The 22,539-nt window shown below is 52.4% G+C and overlaps 1 pseudogene; it reads right to left on the bottom strand.

Moving 5' to 3' along the window:
* Positions 1 to 300: 300 nt before the first annotated feature.
* On the bottom strand, positions 301 to 434 carry LOC139280406 (U2 spliceosomal RNA; annotated as a pseudogene).
* Between the last annotated feature and the right edge of the window lie 22,105 nt (positions 435 to 22,539).

Below are 22,539 nucleotides of genomic sequence, written 5' to 3'. Positions count from 1 at the left end.
GTCCTGCAAGGCGAAGATGTCGGCGACTTTCATGCCACATGTTTCCAGCAGGATTTTCTTCACGAAAAGGTCCCGGTTGATCGTTGTCTGTCCATCCACTTTCTTTACCGTCACTCGGATGGTGTTTCGGACGCCCTGGTTCGCCGCTCGGTTGGCCGCCATCCGGGTTGCGGATTGCTCCTTTCGATGTGTATTTTGACTGAAGCCTTCGATCTGTTGTGGTGCCAGTCCGGCACCTTGGCGGGCCTCCGGGCCCGCCCAATGGTCGGTCGACATGCAGATTTTCCTCTTCTCTCCAATAGCCGCTTGGCCCAAGCCAATAGGCCAGAGCCAGCAAAACTGGAAAAACCAGTTTCTGCAATCAGTCAATTTGCATATGAATGCCCAATCAACCGAGACTACACTTGATCTTAGCCAAAAGGCCGAGAGCCAATGGGGAGTGCCTTTGCATGAAAAGAGCCAGCACTCTTGTTGGAGAGTGAGATGGCCTCAGGGGACTCCTGCACTACCGTTGAGAACAGACCCAGCGAAGTGATGGGCGACATCGGCCACTGTTTTTTTTAATTTCAAAATATACTTTATTCATAAAAAAATCTGTACAGTACATTCAAAGGCATTTCAATACCTTTAGCTGCAGTCAGCAATCCCATACACTATTATTTGGGTGCTGACGGCAGTTCCGTTTGTTACATTTCCTTGTTTTCCAGTTCAAGTGCAATTCGGTCCAATATGGGATACCTTGTAGTACATGCAAACAAATTACATTTCATGTGTCACTATACAGTACACGGAATGGGTGACGGTACATTTACATTTTTTTTTCTTCTTTTCAGCATTTCGCAACAGACCTTGCATTGTACATGGCACTACATAGGTGTTTACAGATCATGGTGCTCCATGTACACAAAAAGTAAATTACAAGTACGGCCCGAGGGGGGGTTTGTACTGATTCCTGCCCCTGGGTTTACCGTGGCAGAAGGGCTTTAAACTGTGGCCCTTCCCCACCGTGCCTTTGTGGCGACTGCACCAATTTTAAGTGCATCCCTAAGGACTGCTTCTGGCAGATTATCTTTTCGGGAAATGGAACAGGCCAAGAGGAGGACTTGTGTTAAGTCTCCCTCTGCTAACTCGGGGTGACTTCTCCTGAAATTTGCCCCACCTCCTGTTAACTCCCAGTGGGTCGTCCCAATCATTAATGGGCTCCCAACTCATGACTACCCGCCATAGCGTCAGCACCAGATATGGGCTGTGAGTTGGTATGGTTACTGGTGATGTGACCATGCGCATTACGTTGTAAGGAAGTGGTTACTACTGCTACGGTTGGCTCGCATCTCTCTAAGGTATCCCATGCTCCACCACCCTCCTGGGGATTATACGGACTGCCTTCCTCTTCCCAATCTGTCTTCCCCCTTGTCCCATTCTGTTATGGCTCCCCATGTTACTGCGGATGCCAGGGCGTGCTGCTCCCCTAACTTACTTTTTAGCTTGGCTATTTCTAATTGGCACCAGGAGTGGTCTGCCTCCCTATGTGGCTCCTTAATGACTTCCCTTAATACCCCCCTAGCATCTTTCTACCTCTTGCCGGCTCACCAAGTTTTCCAATTTATATATTTTTAACTCTAATTTATTTTCATTCGCTTCAATGACAGCTGCGGTGGCATTTAAATTTGAAAGGCTTTGTTGCTGTGGCAACGAAGCTGCCTGTTCAGCCCCTCTTTCTAATTGCCTCATACTGTGGTTTAATCGATCAATTTCTTGTCTCAAATGTTGTATTTCTCCCTCCTTTAACTGCTAAATAAGTTGAAGGCTTTCTTCCTTTCGCTCTTTTATATTTTGAATCTCTTTTTCGTTTAGTCAAACCTCTTTTACTGGCAAAACTTTTAAATCTTATCTCTTTTGCCTTTTGGTCTTTTAAATTTTGTATCTCTTTCCTTAAATTTTCAATCTCTTTTGCATCCTGCCTCATTAATTCCGTATCTCTCCGAGCGCAGTAATGCCAAGAGTTTACCTGTTTTGGCCTTAGCTCTCCTTGATTTACTTTCTCCTGGATAAATGCCACGAGCTCCCCAAAGGACGCATGTTGGCCCTTACGGAAGTATGGTGCCTGTGCCTTTAATTCTTGTATGTCCTTTGTAGAGCCCTATCCGTATACTTTCTCCTCATAGACTGCCTGTATATCTTTTGCTGGCTTTTTGTACACGACCAATTCCTTCATCCTGTGTCTTTTAAACTTAACTACTGGTGGGTCCTCACTTAAACAGTTCCAACTATCGAGACGACTGCCCCTTCAGATGTAACTTCTTCCGATCCGTTTAAAAGTTTATAGTTTACACTTCGCAACACAGGTTAGAATCACAACGCCTCAGATTTCCAATTGTTCAAAAGAATGATCAAAAGCTGTCATGTGAGATCCCGGACAAGCCCCCAATTGTGTAAGATTTCTAAATCTTTGGCATTAAATTTTTACAGCAAGAACAATTGTTTAAAACAATTTGGAATAGTTTATTAAACACACACACATGCACATCTATCAGAGAAACAGCAGTCCTCAGCTATCCTACAGATCTACTTAGTTACAACAGATACAATGACGTTACAATAAAAAAAGGTATATAAAGGTATATGTCACTTCCATCTGGCAAAGCACATGGCGAGCTTCTTTGTCTGTAAAGGGAGGTCCTGCTTTTGCCGTGTGCTAAGGTGAAGAGACAGAGCAATCCTTGGCTTGAGTTTTTATATCTCTTACAGCCATTGTTTCTCAGAAAGCCTCAGGATTGCCTATTATTTCCAGGGCCGTTCCTGATTGGCTTCTCCTCATACATGTGTCTGTCTGGAGGGCCAGTTAATGGCTTTCCAATTAACATCTTTTCTAGATTGGTGAGTTTCAAAACCATGCTGATGTGAACTTGGGCTCAGTCATCCATTTTGTTTCTTTTAACACTGCAGCCTTTCCGTATAATCTACACTTTTAACATTATATATATATATATTTATATATACAGAATCAATTTTATCATTACTAAACACTTTTATTATTACACTGGCCATTAAATTTCCTGCAGTACCTACATTCTGTTAGGTCTTGGTCCAATGGCGAGGGGATCCAAGACGAGTGGAGACCAGAATCTGCTGCATGGGCCGAGTACACACACACACATATACTCCTACTGTCCTCTCTTCCTGGGTTTCATAGAACGCAGTGTAGGCCTCCCGACCTCGCTGTTGGCCAATGCTGCACCTTCCCTCCGCTCTTGGGTCCCATATACACACACACCCTGCCCATATACACACATCTTCCCCATTTCCACACATACGTCCTCATATGCACACACACACCCCTCCCCATAGACACACACACCCCATTTCCACACACACCTTCCCCATATACACAAACACCCTCCCCTAATACACACACACCATATACACACACACCTTCCCCATATACACACACACCATCTCCATTCACACACACCCCTCCCCATAGACACACACACACACACACACACACACCCCATTTCCACACACACCTTCCCCATATACACAAACACCCTCCCCTAATACACACACACCATTTCCACACACACCTTCCCCATATACACAAACAACCTCCCCTAATACACATACACCTTCCCCATATACACACACACCATCTCCATTCACACAAACACCCTCCCCTTATACAGACACACCGTCCCCATATACACAACACATTCACCATATACACACAAACCTCCCCCATTTACACATACACCCTCCGCAAATACACAAATGACAATAGCAGCCCCTGTGTATATTATAGAACAGCTGCCCCTGTGTAAATTATGGAGAATAGCAGTCACTGTGTATATTATAGTATTGCCACCCTGTGTCTGGAAAGCTCTCTAACTCGTCCAATACTGCTCACTGTGTGTCCTGTGAAAGTTCCCTACAATTTATTACACTAAAAGCACTATATAAATGCAGTCAAAATTGACAGTCAGTGATGTAACCCACTGGCTGATCACAGTATCTGTGTGTATTTAAACCTGGTCATGTTTTTGGACTGAACAGAGAAAGAAAGGAACTTGAGTAGGCCATTCAGCCCTCGAGGCTGTTCCGCCATTCAGTTAGATTGTGGCTGACCTGTATCTTAACTCCATTTACCCGCTTTGGTTCCATAACCATTAATACCCTTACCTAACAAAAATCTATTCGTCTCAGTTTTGAAATATTCAATTGACCCCCAGCATCCACAGCCTTTTGTGGGAGGGAGTTCCAGATTCCCACGACCCTTTGTGTGAAGAAGTGCTTCCTGATATCACTCCTGAATGGCCTGGCTCTAATTTTAAGGTTAGATCCCCTTGTTCTGGAATACGCCCACCAGAGGCAATAGTTTCTCTATCGACCTATCAACTCCTTTAATTATCTTAAACATCTAAATTAGATAGCCTCTTAATCTATACTCAAGTGAATACTAGCCTAGTCTATGCAACCTGTTCTCATAATTTAACCCTTTTAGCCCCGGTATCACTCTGGTGAATCTGTACTGCAGCCCCTCCAGGCCCAATATATCCTTCCTGAGATGCAGTGCCCAGAACTCGAAATGGGGTCTAACCAGTGCTTCACACAACTGGAGTATAATTTCCAACTCTTTGTATTCCAGCCTGCTTGAGATAAAGGCCAACATTCAATTAGCCTTTTTAATTATTAATTAAACAATTGTGAGTTGTTCAGTCTGTGCTGGCTGCCTGTTAAATAGAAGATGAGTAAATGGCGGCCTCTTCTGGTGGAGAACTGCAGAACAATCTTAAAGTCACTGGAATGAAAGACTTGTATCACACCTTATCTCGTCTCTCAGACATATCTCACAACACTGTTTGTGTTGTTTAAAAGAAGCAAGACAGAAATATGCCATGAACTGCACTGAGATGAATGATTGGTTCATCTGCTTTCTCGAGCATTGGTCAGGAGAGCTCCATGCGCTTCTTTGAATGGTGCCACAGCGGCCCTGCAATTCCCGGTGTGGAGCTGCAGATAAAACCTGCAGCTGCTTAAAGGGGCAGTGGCAGCACAGGAGGGTGGAACAAAGCTGGGAGCGGCTCCAGAACAGAGAGATGGAAAAGGATGATATTATAGTGGTCAAAGCAGGCGAGACTTGCTCCTTGGGGTCGGTGTGTGAGAGACTGACTGACCGATAAAGGAGAGACTGACTGACTGGTGTGAGAGGGACTGACTGACCGGTGTGAGAGACTGACTGACCGGTGTGTAAGAGACTGACTGACCGGTGTTTGAGACTGACTGACCGGTGTGAGAAAGACTGACTTACTGGTGTGTGAGAGACTGACTGACTGGTGTGAGAGAGACTGACCGACCGGTGTGTGAGAGACTGACCGACCGGTGTGTGAGAGACTGACTGACCGGTGTGAGAGAGACTCACTGACCGGTGTGTGAGAGACTCACTGACCGGTGTGAGAGAGACTCACTGACCGGTGTGAGAGAGACCGACTGACCAGTGTGTGAGAGACTGACTGACTGGTGTGAGAGAGACAGACTGACCGGTGTGAGAGAGATTGACTGACCGGTGTGAGAAAGTGTGACTGACCGGTGTGTGAGAGCCTGACTGACCAGTGTGTCAGAGACTGACTGACCGGTGTGTGAGAGACTGACTGACCGATACAGAAGAGACGGACTTACCGGTGTGAAAGAGACTGACTGACCAGTGTGTGAGAGACTGACTGACCGGTGTGTGAGAGACTGACTGACCGGTGTGAGAGACTGACTGACCGATACAGGAGAGACTGACTGACCGGTGTGAGAGAGACTGACTTACCGGTGTGAAAGAGACTTACTGATCGGTGTGAGAGAGACTTACTGACCGGTGTGTGAGACTGACTGACCGGTGTGAGAGACTGACTGACTGGTGTGTGAGAGATTGACTGACCGGTGAGAGACAGACTGACCGGTGTGTGAGAGACTGACTGACCGGTGTGTGAGAGACTGACTGACCGGTGTGAGAGAGACTGACTGACCGATACAGGAGAGACTGACTGACCGGTGTGAGAGAGACTGACTGACCGGTGTGTGAGACTGACTGACCGGTGTGAGAGACTGACTGACTGGTGTGAGAGACTGACAGACCGATGTGAGAAAGAGTGACTGACCAGTGTGTGAGAGACTATCTGACCGGTGTGAGAAAGATTGACTGACTAGTGTGAGAGACACTGACTGACCGGTGTGTGAGAGACTGACTGACCGGTGTGAGAGAGACTGACTGACCGGTGTGAGAGACTGACTGACCGGTGTGTGAGAGACTGACCGGTGTGTGAGAAACTGACTGACCGGTGTGAGAGACTGACTGACCGGTGTGAGAGAGACTAACTGACCGGTATGTGAGAGACTGACTGACCGGTGTGAGAGACTGACTGACCGGTGTGTGAGAGTCTGACTGACCGATACAGGAGAGACTGACTGACCGGTGTGAGAGAGACTGACTTACCGGTGTGTAAGAGACTGACTGACCAGTGTGTGAGAGAGACTGACTGGTGTGTGAGAGTCTGACTGACCGATACAGGAGAGACTGACTGACCGGTGTGAGAGAGACTGACTTACCGGTGTGTAAGAGACTGACTGACCAGTGTGTGAGAGAGACTGACTGGTGTGAGAGAGACTGACTGACCGATACAGGAGAGGCTGACTGACCAGTGTGAGAGAGACTGACTGACCGGTGTATGAGAAACTGACTAACCGGTGTGTGAGAGACTGACTGACCGGTGTTTGAGACTGACTGACCGGTGTGTGAGAGACTGACTGACCGGTGTGTGAGACTGACTGACCAGTGTGTGAGACTGAGTGACTGGTGTGAGAGAGACTGACTGACCGGAGTGTGAGAGACTGACTGACCGGTGTGAGAGAGACTGACTGACCGGTCTGTGAGAGACTGACTGACCGGTGTGAGAGAGACTGACTGACCGGTGTGAGAGAGACTGACTTACCGGTGTGAAAGAGATTTACTGATCGGTGTGAGAGAGACTGACTGACCGGTGTGTGAGACTGACTGACCGGTGTGAGAGACTGACTGACTGGTGTGTGAGAGACTGACTGACCGGTGAGAGAGAGACTGACCGGTGTGAGAGAGAGACTGACTGGTGTGAGAGAGAGATTGACCGGTGTGAGAGACTGACTGACTGGTGTGCGACACTGACTGACCGATGTGTGAGACATACTGACTGACCGGTGTGTGAGAGACTGAATGACCGGTGTGAGAGAGACTGACTGACCGCTGTGAGAGAGACTGACGGACCAGTGTGTTAGAGACTGACTGACTGGTCTGTGAGACTGACTGACCAGTGTGTGAGACTGACTGACCGGTGTGAGAGAGACTGACTGACCGGTGTGAAATAGAATGACTGACCGGTGTGCAAGAGACTGACTGACCAGTGTGAGACAGACTGACTGACCGGTGTGTCATGGAGGCTGACTGACCGGTGTGAGAGAGACTGACTGACCGGTGTGAGAGAGACTGACTGACCAGTGAGAGAGAAACTGACTGACCGGTGTGAGAGAGACTGACTGACCAGTGTGTGAGAGACTGACTGACCGGTGTGAGAGGGACTGACTGACCGGTGTGAGAGACTGACTGACCGGTGGGAGAGAATGACTGATCAGTGTGAAACTGAATGAACGGTGTGAGAGAGACTGACTGACCGGTGTTAGAGACTGACTGACTGTTGTGAGAGACTGACTGACCAGTGTGAGAGACTGACTGACCGGTGTGAGAGACGGACAGACCAGTGTGAGAGACTGAATGACCGGTGTGCGAGAGACTGACTGACCGGTGTGAGACAGACTGACTGACCGATGTGAGAGAGACTGACTGACTAGTGTGAGAGAGACTGACTGACCGGTGTGTGGTAGACTGAGAGACCGGTGTGAGAGAGACTTACTGACCAGTGTGTGAGAGAGACTGACTGACCGGTGTGTGAGAGACTGACTGACCAGTGTGAGAGACTGAATGACCGGTGTGAGAGAGACTGACTGACCGGTGTGAGAGACTGACTGACTGGTGTGAGAGACTGACTGACCAGTGTGTGAGAGACTGACTGACCTGTGTGAGAGACGGACAGACCAGTGTTAGAGACTGACTGACCGGTGTGCGACAGACTGACCGGTGTGTGAGAGACTGACTGACCGCTGTGAGAGACTGACTGACCGGTGTGTGAGAGACTGATCGGTGTGAGAGAGACTGACTGACTGGTGTGAGAGACGGACAGACCGGTGTGAGAGACTGACTGACCGGTGTGAGAGAGACTGACTGACCGGTGTGCGAGAGACAGACCGGTGTGCGAAAGATTGACCGGTGTGAGAGGCTGACTGACCGGTGTGAGAGAATGACTGACCAGTGTGAGAGACTGAATGACCGGTGTGAGAGAGACTGACTGACCGGTGTGAGAGAGACTGACTGACCGCTGTGAGAGAGACTGACGGACCAGTGTGTTAGAGACTGACTGACCGGTCTGTGAGACTGACTGACCAGTGTGTGAGACTGACTGACCGGTGTGAGAGAGACTGACTGACTGGTGTGAAATAAAATGACTGACCGGTGTGCAAGAGACTGACTGACCAGTGTGAGACAGACTGACTGACCGGTGTGTGATGGAGGCTGACTGACCGGTGTGAGAGAGACTGACTGACCGGTGTGAGAGAGATTGACTGACCGGTCTGTGAGACTGACTGACCAGTGTGTGAGACTGACTGACCGGTGTGAGAGAGACTGACTGACAAGTGAGAGAGAGACTGACTGACCGGTGTGAGAGAGACTGACTGACCAGTGTGTGAGAGACTGATTGACCGGTGTGAGAGAGACTGACTGACCAGTGAGAGAGAGACTGACTGACCGGTGTGAGAGAGACGGACTGACCAGTGTGTGAGAGACTGATTGACCGGTGTGAGAGGGACTGACTGACCGGTGTGAGAGACTGACTGACCGGTGGAAGAGAATGACTGACCAGTGTGAGACTGAATGAACGGTGTGAGAGAGACTGACTGACCGGTGTCAGAGATGACTGTTGTGAGAGACTGACTGACCGGTGTGTGAGAGACTGACTGACCGGTGTGTGAGAGAATGACTGACCAGTGTGAGAGACTGAATGACTGGTGTGAGAGAGACTGACTAAACGGTGTGTGAGCGACTGACTGACCGGTGTGTGAGAGATTGACTGACCGGTGCGAGAGACTGACAGACCGGTGTGTGAGACTGACTGACCGGTTTGCGAGAGACTGACCAGTGTGAGAGACACTGACTGACCGGTGTGAGAGACTGACTAACCGGCATGCGAGAGAATGACCTGTGTGAGAGAGACTGACTGAACGGTGTGAGAGAGACTGACTGACCGGTGTGAGAGAGTCTGACTGACCGGTGTGTGAGAGACTGACTGACCGGTGTGAGAGACTGAATGACCGGTGTGAGAGAGACTGACTGACCGGTGTGAGAGCCGGACAGACCAGTGTGAGAGACAGACTGACCGGTGTGTGAGAGACTGACCGGTGTGTGAGAGACTGACTGACCGGTGTGAGAGACTGACTGACTGGTGTGCGAGAGACAGACCGGTGTGAGAGACTGAATGACCAGTGTGAGAGAGACTGACTGACCGGTGTGAGAGACTGACTGACCACTGTGTGAGAGACTGACTGACCAGTGTGTGAGAGACTGACTGACCGGTGTGCGAGAGATTGACCGGTGTGAGAGAGACTGACTGACCGGTGTGTGAGAGAGGCTGACTGACCGGTGTGTGAGGGAGGCTGACTGACCGGTGTGAGAGAGACTGACTGGTGTGAGAGACTGACTGACCGGTGTGTGAGAGACTGACCGGTGTGAGAGAGACTGACTGACCGGTGTGTGAGAGACTGACTGAGCGGTGTGAGAGACTGTCTGATCTGTGTGAGAGAGACTGACTGACCGGTGTGAGCGACTGACTGACTGGTGTGAGAGACTGACTGACCAGTGTGTGAGAGACTGACTGACCGGTGTGTGAGAGACTGACTGACCGGTATGTGAGACTGACTGACCAGTGTGTGAGACTGACTGACCAGTGTGAGAGGGACTGACTGACAAGTGTGTGAGACTGACTGACCAGTGTGTGAGACTGACTGACCGGTGTGAGAGAGTCTGACTGACCGGTGTGTGAGAGACTGACTGACCGGTGTGAGAGACTGACAGACCGGTGTGAGAGACTGACTGACCAGTGTGCGAGAGACTGACTGACCGGTGTGAGAGAGACTGACTGACCGGTGTGTGAGGGAGGCCGACTGACCGGTGTGAGAGGGACTGACTGACCGGTGTGAGAGTCTGACTGACCAGTGGGAGAGAATGACTGACCAGTGTGAGAGACTGAATGACCGGTGTGAGAGAGACTGACTGACCGGTGTGAGAGACTGACTGACTGGTGTAAGAGACTGACTGACCGGTATGAGCGATTGACTGACTGGTGTGAGAGACTGACTGACCAGTGTGTGAGAGACTGACTGACCGGTGTGTGAGAGACTGACTGACCGGTCTGTGAGACTGACTGACCAGTGTGTGAGACTGACTGACCGGTGTGAGAGGGACTGACTGACCGGTGTGAGAAAGATTGACTGACCGGTGTGAGAGACACTGACTGACTGCTGTGAGAGACTGACTGACCGCTGTGAGAGAGACTGACTGACCGGTGTGCGAGCGACTGACCGCTGTGAGAGACTGACTGACTGCTGTGAGAGACTGACTGACCGCTGCGAGAGAGACTGACTGACCGGTGTGCGAGCGACTGACCGCTGTGAGAGACTGACTGACCGGTGTACGAGAGACTGACTGACCAGTGTGTGAGAGACTGGCTGACCGGTGTGTGAGAGACTGACTGACCGGTGTGCGAGAGACTCACTGACCAGTGTGTGAGAGACTGGCTGACCGGTGTGTGAGAAACTGACTGACCGCTGCGAGAGAGACTGACTGACCGGTATGTGAGAGACTGACTGGTGTGAGAGAATGACTGACGAGTGTGAGAGACTGAATGACCGGTGTGAGCGAGACTGACTGACCGATGTGAGAGACTGACTGACTGGTGTAAGAGACTGACTGACCGGTGTGAGAGACTGACTGACCAGTTTGCGAGAGACTGACCAGTGTGAGAGACTGACTGACCGGCATGCGAGAGACTGACAGGTGTGTGAGAGACTGACTGATCGGTGTGAGAGAGACTGACTGACCAGTGTGAGAGAGACTGACTGACTGGTCTGTGAGACTGACTGACATGTGTGTGAGACTGACTGACCGGTGTGAGAGAGACTGACTGACCGGTGAGAGAGAGACTGACTGACCAGTGTGAAAGAGACTGACTGACCGGTGTGTGAGGGAGGCTGACTGACCGGTTTGAGAGAGACTGACTGACTGGTCTGTGAGACTGACTGACCAGTGTGTGAGACTGACTGACCGTTGTGAGAGAGATTGACTGACCGGTGTGAGAGAGACTGACTGACCGACGTGCGAGAGACTGACTGACCGGTGTGTGAGATACTGACTGACCGGTGTGTGAGAGACTGACTGATCGGTCTGTGAGACTGACTGACCAGTGTGTGAGACTGACTGACCGGTGTGAGAGGGACTGACTGACCAGTGTGTGAGACTGTCTGACCAGTGTGAGAGACTGACTGACCGGTGTGAGAGACTGACTGACCGGTGTGAGAGACTGACTGACCGGTATGTGAGAGACTGACTGACTGGTGTGTGAGAGACCGACTGACCGGTGTGAGAGAGCTCGACTGACCGGTGTGAGAGAGACTGAATGACTAGTGTGAGAGAGACTGACTGACCAGTGTGTGAGAGAGACTGACTGACCGGTGTGTGAGAGACTGACTGACCGGTGTGAGAGAATGACTGACCAGTGTGTGAGAGACTGACTGACCGGTGTGTGAGAGACTGACTGACCGGTGTGAGAGAGACTGACTGACTGGTGTGAGAGACTGACTGACAAGCATGTGAGAGACTGACTGACCGGTGTGAGAGAATGACTGACCAGTTTGAGAGACTGAATGACCGGTGTGCGAGAGACTGACCGGTGCGCGAGAGATTGACCGGTGTGAGAGACTGACTGACCAGTGTGAGAGACTGAATGACCGGTGTGAGAGAGACGGACAGACCAGTGTGAGAGACAGACTGACCGGTGTGTGAGAGACTGACCGGTGTGTGAGAGACTGACTGACCGGTGTGAGAGACTGACTGACCGGTGTGAGAGAGACTGACTGACTGGTGTGAGAGTCTGACTGACAAGCGTGTGAGAGACTGACTGACTGGTGTGAGAGACTGACTGACAAGCGTGTGAGAGACTGACTGACCGGTGTGAGAGAATGACTGACCAGTGTGAGAGACTGACTGACCGGTGTGTGAGAGACTGACCGGTGTGCGATAGATTGACCGGTGTGAGAGACTGACTGACCAGTGTGAGAGACTGAATGACCGGTGTGAGAGAGACTGACTGACCGGTGTGAGAGCCGGACAGACCAGTGTGAGAGACAGACTGACCGGTGTGTGAGAGACTGACCGGTGTGTGAGAGACTGACTGACCGGTGTGAGAGAATGACTGACCGGTGTGAGAGAATGACTGACCAGTGTGTGAGAGACTGACTGACCGGTGTGAGAGAGACTGACTGACCAGTGTGAGAGACTGAATGACCGGTGCGAGAGAGACTGACTGACCGGTGTGAGAGCCGGACAGACCAGTGTGAGAGACAGACTGACCGGTGTGTGAGAGACTGACCGGTGTGTGAGAGACTGACTGACCGGTGTGAGAGACTGACTGACCGGTGTGAGAGAATGACTGACCAGTGTGTGAGAGACTGACTGACCGGTGTGTGAGAGACTGACTGACCGGTGTGAGAGAGACTGACTGACTGGTGTGAGAGACTGACTGACAAGCGTGTGAGAGACTGACTGACCGGTGTGAGAGAATGACTGACCAGTGTGAGAGACTGACTGACCGGTGTGTGAGAGACTGACCGGTGTGCGATAGATTGACCGGTGTGAGAGACTGACTGACCAGTGTGAGAGACTGAATGACCGGTGTGAGAGAGACTGACTGACCGGTGTGAGAGAGACTGACTGACCGACGTGCGAGAGACTGACTGACCAGTGTGAGAGACAGACTGACCGGTGTGTGAGAGACGGACCGGTGTGCGAGTGACTGACCGGTGTGAGAGACTGAATGACCAATGTGAGAGAGACTGACTGACCGGTGTGAGAGAGACTGACTGACCGGTGTGAGAGACTGACTGACCAGTGTGCGAGAGACTGACCGGTGTGAGAGAGACTGACTGACCGGTGTGTGAGAGAGGCTGACTGACCGGTGTGTGAGGGAGGCTGACTGACCGGTGTGAGAGAGACTGACTGGTGTGAGAGACTGACTGACCGGTGTGAGAGAGACTGACTGACCGGTGTGTGAGAGACTGACTGAGCGGTGTGAGAGACTGTCTGACCTGTGTGAGAGAGACTGACTGACCGGTGTGAGCGACTGACTGACTGGTGTGAGAGACTGACTGACCAGTGTGTGAGAGACTGACTGACCGGTGTGTGAGAGACTGACTGACCGGTATGTGAGACTGACTGACCAGTGTGTGAGACTGACTGACCGGTGTGAGAGGGACTGACTGACAAGTGTGTGAGACTGACTGACCAGTGTGTGAGACTGACTGACCGGTGTGAGAGAGTCTGACTGACCGGTGTGTGAGAGACTGACTGACCGGTGTGCGAGACTGACTGACTAGTGTGCGAGAGACTGACTGACCGGTGTGAAAGAGAATGACTGACCGGTGTGCGAGAGACTGACTGACCGGTGTGAGAGAGACTGACTGACCGGTGTGAGAGAGACTGACTGACCGGTGTGTGAGGGAGGCCGACTGACCGGTGTGAGAGTCTGACTGACCGGTGGGAGAGAATGACTGACCAGTGTGAGAGACTGAATGACCGGTGTGAGAGAGACTGACTGACCGGTTTGAGAGACTGACTGACTGGTGTGAGAGACTGACTGACCAGTGTGTGAGAGACTGACTGACCGGTGTGTGAGAGACTGACTGACCGGTCTGTGAGACTGACTGACCAGTGTGTGAGACTGACTGACCGGTGTGAGAGGGACTGACTGACCGGTGTGAGGGAGACCGACTGACTGGTGTGCGAGAGACTAACCGGTGTTAGAGACTGACTGACCGGTGTGAGAAAGATTGACTGACCGGTGTGAGAGACACTGACTGACCGGTGTGAGAGACTGACTGACCGGCATGCGAGAGACTGACCCGTGTGTGAGAGACTGACTGACTGCTGTGAGAGACTGACTGACCGCTGCGAGAGAGACTGACTGACCGGTGTGCGAGAGACTGACCGCTGTGAGAGACTGACTGACCGGTGTGCGAGAGACTGACTGACCAGTGTGTGAGAGACTGGCTGACCGGTGTGTGAGAGACTGACTGACCGGTGTGCGAGAGACTCACTGACCAGTGTGTGAGAGACTGGCTGACCGGTGTGTGAGAAACTGACTGACCGGTGTGAGAGACTGACTGACCGGTGTACGAGAGACTGACCGGTGTGTGAGAGACTGACTGACCGGTGTGAGAGACTGACTGACCGGTGTGAGAGAGACTGACTGACTGGTGTGAGAGTCTGACTGACAAGCGTGTGAGAGACTGACTGACTGGTGTGAGAGACTGACTGACAAGCGTGTGAGAGACTGACTGACCGGTGTGAGAGAATGACTGACCAGTGTGAGAGACTGACTGACCGGTGTGTGAGAGACTGACCGGTGTGCGATAGATTGACCGGTGTGAGAGACTGACTGACCAGTGTGTGAGAGACTGACTGACCGGTGTGAGAGAATGACTGACCAGTGTGAGAGACTGACTGACCGGTGTGTGAGAGACTGACCGGTGTGCGATAGATTGACCGGTGTGAGAGACTGACTGACCGGTGAGAGAGAGACTGACTGACCAGTGTGAAAGAGACTGACTGACCGGTGTGTGAGGGAGGCTGACTGACCGGTTTGAGAGAGACTGACTGACTGGTCTGTGAGACTGACTGACCAGTGTGTGAGACTGACTGACCGTTGTGAGAGAGATTGACTGACCGGTGTGAGAGAGACTGACTGACCGACGTGCGAGAGACTGACTGACCGGTGTGTGAGATACTGACTGACCGGTGTGTGAGAGACTGACTGATCGGTCTGTGAGACTGACTGACCAGTGTGTGAGACTGTCTGACCAGTGTGAGAGACTGACTGACCGGTGTGAGAGACTGACTGACCGGTGTGAGAGACTGACTGACCGGTATGTGAGAGACTGACTGACTGGTGTGTGAGAGACCGACTGACCGGTGTGAGAGAGCTCGACTGACTGGTGTGAGAGAGACTGAATGACTAGTGTGAGAGAGACTGACTGACCAGTGTGTGAGAGAGACTGACTGACCGGTGTGTGAGAGACTGACTGACCGGTGTGAGAGAATGACTGACCAGTGTGTGAGAGACTGACTGACCGGTGTGTGAGAGACTGACTGACCGGTGTGAGAGAGACTGACTGACTGGTGTGAGAGACTGACTGACAAGCATGTGAGAGACTGACTGACCGGTGTGAGAGAATGACTGACCAGTTTGAGAGACTGAATGACCGGTGTGCGAGAGACTGACCGGTGCGCGAGAGATTGACCGGTGTGAGAGACTGACTGACCAGTGTGAGAGACTGAATGACCGGTGTGAGAGAGACGGACAGACCAGTGTGAGAGACAGACTGACCGGTGTGTGAGAGACTGACCGGTGTGTGAGAGACTGACTGACCGGTGTGAGAGACTGACTGACCGGTGTGAGAGAGACTGACTGACTGGTGTGAGAGTCTGACTGACAAGCGTGTGAGAGACTGACTGACTGGTGTGAGAGACTGACTGACAAGCGTGTGAGAGACTGACTGACCGGTGTGAGAGAATGACTGACCAGTGTGAGAGACTGACTGACCGGTGTGTGAGAGACTGACCGGTGTGCGATAGATTGACCGGTGTGAGAGACTGACTGACCAGTGTGAGAGACTGAATGACCGGTGTGAGAGAGACTGACTGACCGGTGTGAGAGCCGGACAGACCAGTGTGAGAGACAGACTGACCGGTGTGTGAGAGACTGACCGGTGTGTGAGAGACTGACTGACCGGTGTGAGAGAATGACTGACCGGTGTGAGAGAATGACTGACCAGTGTGTGAGAGACTGACTGACCGGTGTGAGAGAGACTGACTGACCAGTGTGAGAGACTGAATGACCGGTGCGAGAGAGACTGACTGACCGGTGTGAGAGCCGGACAGACCAGTGTGAGAGACAGACTGACCGGTGTGTGAGAGACTGACCGGTGTGTGAGAGACTGACTGACCGGTGTGAGAGACTGACTGACCGGTGTGAGAGAATGACTGACCAGTGTGTGAGAGACTGACTGACCGGTGTGTGAGAGACTGACTGACCGGTGTGAGAGAGACTGACTGACTGGTGTGAGAGACTGACTGACAAGCGTGTGAGAGACTGACTGACCGGTGTGAGAGAATGACTGACCAGTGTGAGAGACTGACTGACCGGTGTGTGAGAGACTGACCGGTGTGCGATAGATTGACCGGTGTGAGAGACTGACTGACCAGTGTGAGAGACTGAATGACCGGTGTGAGAGAGACTGACTGACCGGTGTGAGAGAGACTGACTGACCGACGTGCGAGAGACTGACTGACCAGTGTGAGAGACAGACTGACCGGTGTGAGGGACGGACCGGTGTGTGAGTGACTGACTGACCGGTGTGAGAGACTGACTGACCGGTGTGCGAGAGACTGACCGGTGTGAGAGACTGAATGACCAATGTGAGAGAGACTGACTGACCGGTGTGAGAGAGACTGACTGACCGGTGTGAGAGACTGACTGACCAGTGTGCGAGAGACTGACCGGTGTGAGAGAGACTGACTGACCGGTGTGTGAGAGAGGCTGACTGACCGGTGTGTGAGGGAGGCTGACTGACCGGTGTGAGAGAGACTGACTGGTGTGAGAGACTGACTGACCGGTGTGAGAGAGACTGACTGACCGGTGTGTGAGAGACTGACTGAGCGGTGTGAGAGACTGTCTGACCTGTGTGAGAGAGACTGACTGACCGGTGTGAGCGACTGACTGACTGGTGTGAGAGACTGACTGACCAGTGTGTGAGAGACTGACTGACCGGTGTGTGAGAGACTGACTGACCGGTATGTGAGACTGACTGACCAGTGTGTGAGACTGACTGACCGGTGTGAGAGGGACTGACTGACAAGTGTGTGAGACTGACTGACCAGTGTGTGAGACTGACTGACCGGTGTGAGAGAGTCTGACTGACCGGTGTGTGAGAGACTGACTGACCGGTGTGCGAGACTGACTGACTAGTGTGCGAGAGACTGACTGACCGGTGTGAAAGAGAATGACTGACCGGTGTGCGAGAGACTGACTGACCGGTGTGAGAGAGACTGACTGACCGGTGTGAGAGAGACTGACTGACCGGTGTGTGAGGGAGGCCGACTGACCGGTGTGAGAGTCTGACTGACCGGTTGGAGAGAATGACTGACCAGTGTGAGAGACTGAATGACCGGTGTGAGAGAGACTGACTGACTGGTCTGTGAGACTGACTGACATGTGTGTGAGACTGACTGACCGGTGTGAGCGATTGACTGACTGGTGTGAGAGACTGACTGACCAGTGTGTGAGAGACTGACTGACCGGTGTGTGAGAGACTGACTGACCGGTCTGTGAGACTGACTGACCAGTGTGTGAGACTGACTGACCGGTGTGAGAGGGACTGACTGACCGGTGTGAGGGAGACCGACTGACTGGTGTGCGAGAGACTAACCGGTGTTAGAGACTGACTGACCGGTGTGAGAAAGATTGACTGACCGGTGTGAGAGACACTGACTGACTGGTGTGAGAGACTGACTGACCGGCATGCGAGAGACTGACCGGTGTGTGAGAGACTGACTGACTGCTGTGAGAGACTGACTGACCGCTGCGAGAGAGACTGACTGACCGGTGTGCGAGAGACTGACCGCTGTGAGAGACTGACTGACCGGTGTGCGAGAGACTGACTGACCAGTGTGTGAGAGACTGGCTGACCGGTGTGTGAGAGACTGACTGACCGGTGTGCGAGAGACTCACTGACCAGTGTGTGAGAGACTGGCTGACCGGTGTGTGAGAAACTGACTGACCGGTGTGAGAGACTGACTGACCGGTGTACGAGACACTGACCGGTGTGAGAGACTGAATGACCAGTGTGAGAGAGACTGACTGACCGGTGTGAGAGAGACTGTCTGACCGGTGTGTGAGGGAGGCCGACTGACCGGTGTGAGAGGGACTGACTGACCGGTGTGAGAGTCTGACTGACCGGTGGGAGAGAATGACTGACCAGTGTGAGAGACTGAATGACCGGTTTGAGAGAGACGGACTGACCGGTGTGAGAGACTGACTGACTGGTGTAAGAGACTGACTGACCGGTGTGAGCGATTGACTGACTGGTGTGAGAGACTGACTGACCAGTGTGTGAGAGACTGACTGACCGGTGTGTGAGAGACTGACTGACCGGTCTGTGAGACTGACTGACCAGTGTGTGAGACTGACTGACCGGTGTGAGAGGGACTGACTGACCGGTGTGAGGGAGACCGACTGACCGGTGTGCGAGAGACTAACCGGTGTTAGAGACTGACTGACCGGTGTGAGAAAGATTGACTGACCGGTGTGAGAGACACTGACTGACCGGTGTGAGAGACTGACTGACCGGCATGCGAGAGACTGACCCGTGTGTGAGAGACTGACTGACCGCTGTGAGAGACTGACTGACCGGTGTGTGAGAAACTGACCGGTGTGAGAGAGACTGACTGACTGGTGTGAGAGACTGACTGACCGGTGTGTGAGAGACTGACTGACCGGTATGTGAGACTGACTGACCAGTGTGTGAGACTGACTGACCGGTGTGAGAGGGACTGACTGACAAGTGTGTGAGACTGACAGACCAGTGTGTGAGACTGACTTACCGGTGTGAAAGAGATTTACTGATCGGTGTGAGAGAGACTGACTGACCGGTGTGTGAGACTGACTGACCGGTGTGAGAGACTGACTGACTGGTGTGTGAGAGACTGACTGACCGGTGAGAGAGAGACTGACCGGTGTGAGAGAGAGACTGACTGGTGTGAGAGAGAGATTGACCGGTGTGAGAGACTGACTGACTGGTGTGCGACACTGACTGACCGATGTGTGAGACATACTGACTGACCGGTGTGTGAGAGACTGAATGACCGGTGTGAGAGAGACTGACTGACCGCTGTGAGAGAGACTGACGGACCAGTGTGTTAGAGACTGACTGACTGGTCTGTGAGACTGACTGACCAGTGTGTGAGACTGACTGACCGGTGTGAGAGAGACTGACTGACCGGTGTGAAATAGAATGACTGACCGGTGTGCAAGAGACTGACTGACCAGTGTGAGACAGACTGACAGACCGGTGTGTCATGGAGGCTGACTGACCGGTGTGAGAGAGACTGACTGACCGGTGTGAGAGAGACTGACTGACCAGTGTGTGAGAGACTGACTGACCGGTGTGAGAGGAACTGACTGACCGGTGTGAGAGACTGACTGACCGGTGGGAGAGAATGACTGATCAGTGTGAAACTGAATGAACGGTGTGAGAGAGACTGACTGACCGGTGTTAGAGACTGACTGACTGTTGTGAGAGACTGACTGACCAGTGTGAGAGACTGACTGACCGGTGTGAGAGACGGACAGACCAGTGTGAGAGACTGAATGACCGGTGTGCGAGAGACTGACTGACCGGTGTGAGACAGACTGACTGACCGATGTGAGAGAGACTGACTGACTAGTGTGAGAGAGACTGACTGACCGGTGTGTGGTAGACTGAGAGACCGGTGTGAGAGAGACTTACTGACCAGTGTGTGAGAGAGACTGACTGACCGGTGTGTGAGAGACTGACTGACCAGTGTGAGAGACTGAATGACCGGTGTGAGAGAGACTGACTGACGGGTGTGAGAGACTGACTGACGGGTGTGAGAGACTGACTGACCGGTGTGTGAGAGACTGATCGGTGTGAGAGAGACTGACTGACTGGTGTGAGAGACGGACAGACCGGTGTGAGAGACTGACTGACCGGTGTGCGAGAGACAGACCGGTGTGCGAAAGATTGACCGGTGTGAGAGGCTGACTGACCGGTGTGAGAGAATGACTGACCAGTGTGAGAGACTGAATGACCGGTGTGAGAGAGACTGACTGACCGGTGTGAGAGAGACTGACTGACCGCTGTGAGAGAGACTGACGGACCAGTGTGTTAGAGACTGACTGACCGGTCTGTGAGACTGACTGACCAGTGTGTGAGACTGACTGACCGGTGTGAGAGAGACTGACTGACTGGTGTGAAATAGAATGACTGACCGGTGTGCAAGAGACTGACTGACCAGTGTGAGACAGACTGACTGACCGGTGTGAGAGAGATTGACTGACCGGTCTGTGAGACTGACTGACCAGTGTGTGAGACTGACTGACCGGTGTGAGAGAGACTGACTGACCAGTGAGAGAGAGACTGACTGACCGGTGTGAGAGAGACTGACTGACCAGTGTGTGAGGGACTGATTGACCGGTGTGAGAGAGACTGACTGACCAGTGAGAGAGAGACTGACTGACCGGTGTGAGAGAGACGGACTGACCAGTGTGTGAGAGACTGACTGACCGGTGGAAGAGAATGACTGACCAGTGTGAGACTGAATGAACGGTGTGAGAGAGACTGACTGACCGGTGTCAGAGATGACTGTTGTGAGAGACTGACTGACCGGTGTGTGAGAGACTGACTGACTGGTGTTAGAGAATGACTGACCGATGTGAGAGACTGAATGACCAGTGTGACAGAGACTGACTGACCGGTGTGAGAGACTGACTGACTGGTGTAAGAGACTGACTGACCGGTGTGAGAGACTGACTGACCGGTGTGTGAGAGACTGACTGACCGGTGTGTGAGAGAATGACTGACCAGTGTGAGAGACTGAATGACTGGTGTGAGAGAGACTGACTAAACGGTGTGTGAGCGACTGACTGACCGGTGTGTGAGAGATTGACTGACCGGTGCGAGAGACTGACAGACCGGTGTGTGAGACTGACTGACCGGTTTGCGAGAGACTGACCAGTGTGAGAGACACTGACTGACCGGTGTGAGAGACTGACTAACCGGCATGCGAGAGAATGACCTGTGTGAGAGAGACTGACTGAACGGTGTGAGAGAGACTGACTGACCGGTGTGAGAGAGTCTGACTGACCGGTGTGTGAGAGATTGACTGACCGGTGTGAGAGACTGAATGACCGGTGTGAGAGAGACTGACTGACCGGTGTGAGAGCCGGACAGACCAGTGTGAGAGACAGACTGACCGGTGTGTGAGAGACTGACCGGTGTGTGAGAGACTGACTGACCGGTGTGAGAGACTGACTGACCGGTGTGCGAGAGACAGACCGGTGTGAGAGACTGAATGACCAGTGTGAGAGAGACTGACTGACCGGTGTGAGAGACTGACTGACCACTGTGTGAGAGACTGACTGACCAGTGTGTGAGAGACTGACTGACCGGTGTGCGAGAGATTGACCGGTGTGAGAGAGACTGACTGACCGGTGTGTGAGAGAGGCTGACTGACCGGTGTGTGAGGGAGGCTGACTGACCGGTGTGAGAGAGACTGACTGGTGTGAGAGACTGACTGACCGGTGTGTGAGAGACTGACCGGTGTGAGAGAGACTGACTGACCGGTGTGTGAGAGACTGACTGAGCGGTGTGAGAGACTGTCTGACCTGTGTGAGAGAGACTGACTGACCGGTGTGAGCGACTGACTGACTGGTGTGAGAGACTGACTGACCAGTGTGTGAGAGACTGACTGACCGGTGTGTGAGAGACTGACTGACCGGTATGTGAGACTGACTGACCAGTGTGTGAGACTGACTGACCAGTGTGAGAGGGACTGACTGACAAGTGTGAGAGACAGACTGACCGGTGTGAGAGACTGACAGACCGGTGTGAGAGACTGACTGACCAGTGTGCGAGAGACTGACTGACCGGTGTGAGAGAGACTGACTGACCGGTGTGTGAGGGAGGCCGACTGACCGGTGTGAGAGGGACTGACTGACCGGTGTGAGAGTCTGACTGACCAGTGGGAGAGAATGACTGACCAGTGTGAGAGACTGAATGACCGGTGTGAGAGAGACTGACTGACCGGTGTGAGAGACTGACTGACTGGTGTAAGAGACTGACTGACCGGTATGAGCGATTGACTGACTGGTGTGAGAGACTGACTGACCAGTGTGTGAGAGACTGACTGACCGGTGTGTGAGAGACTGACTGACCGGTCTGTGAGACTGACTGACCAGTGTGTGAGACTGACTGACCGGTGTGAGAGGGACTGACTGACCGGTGTGAGAAAGATTGACTGACCGGTGTGAGAGACACTGACTGACTGCTGTGAGAGACTGACTGACC

Source organism: Pristiophorus japonicus, chromosome 14 (assembly GCF_044704955.1).
Source record: "Pristiophorus japonicus isolate sPriJap1 chromosome 14, sPriJap1.hap1, whole genome shotgun sequence".
In the NCBI taxonomy this organism is placed as follows: domain Eukaryota; kingdom Metazoa; phylum Chordata; class Chondrichthyes; family Pristiophoridae; genus Pristiophorus; species Pristiophorus japonicus.
Note: the sequence above shows the minus strand (reverse complement) of the source record. Positions and strands in the feature narration are given on the sequence as shown.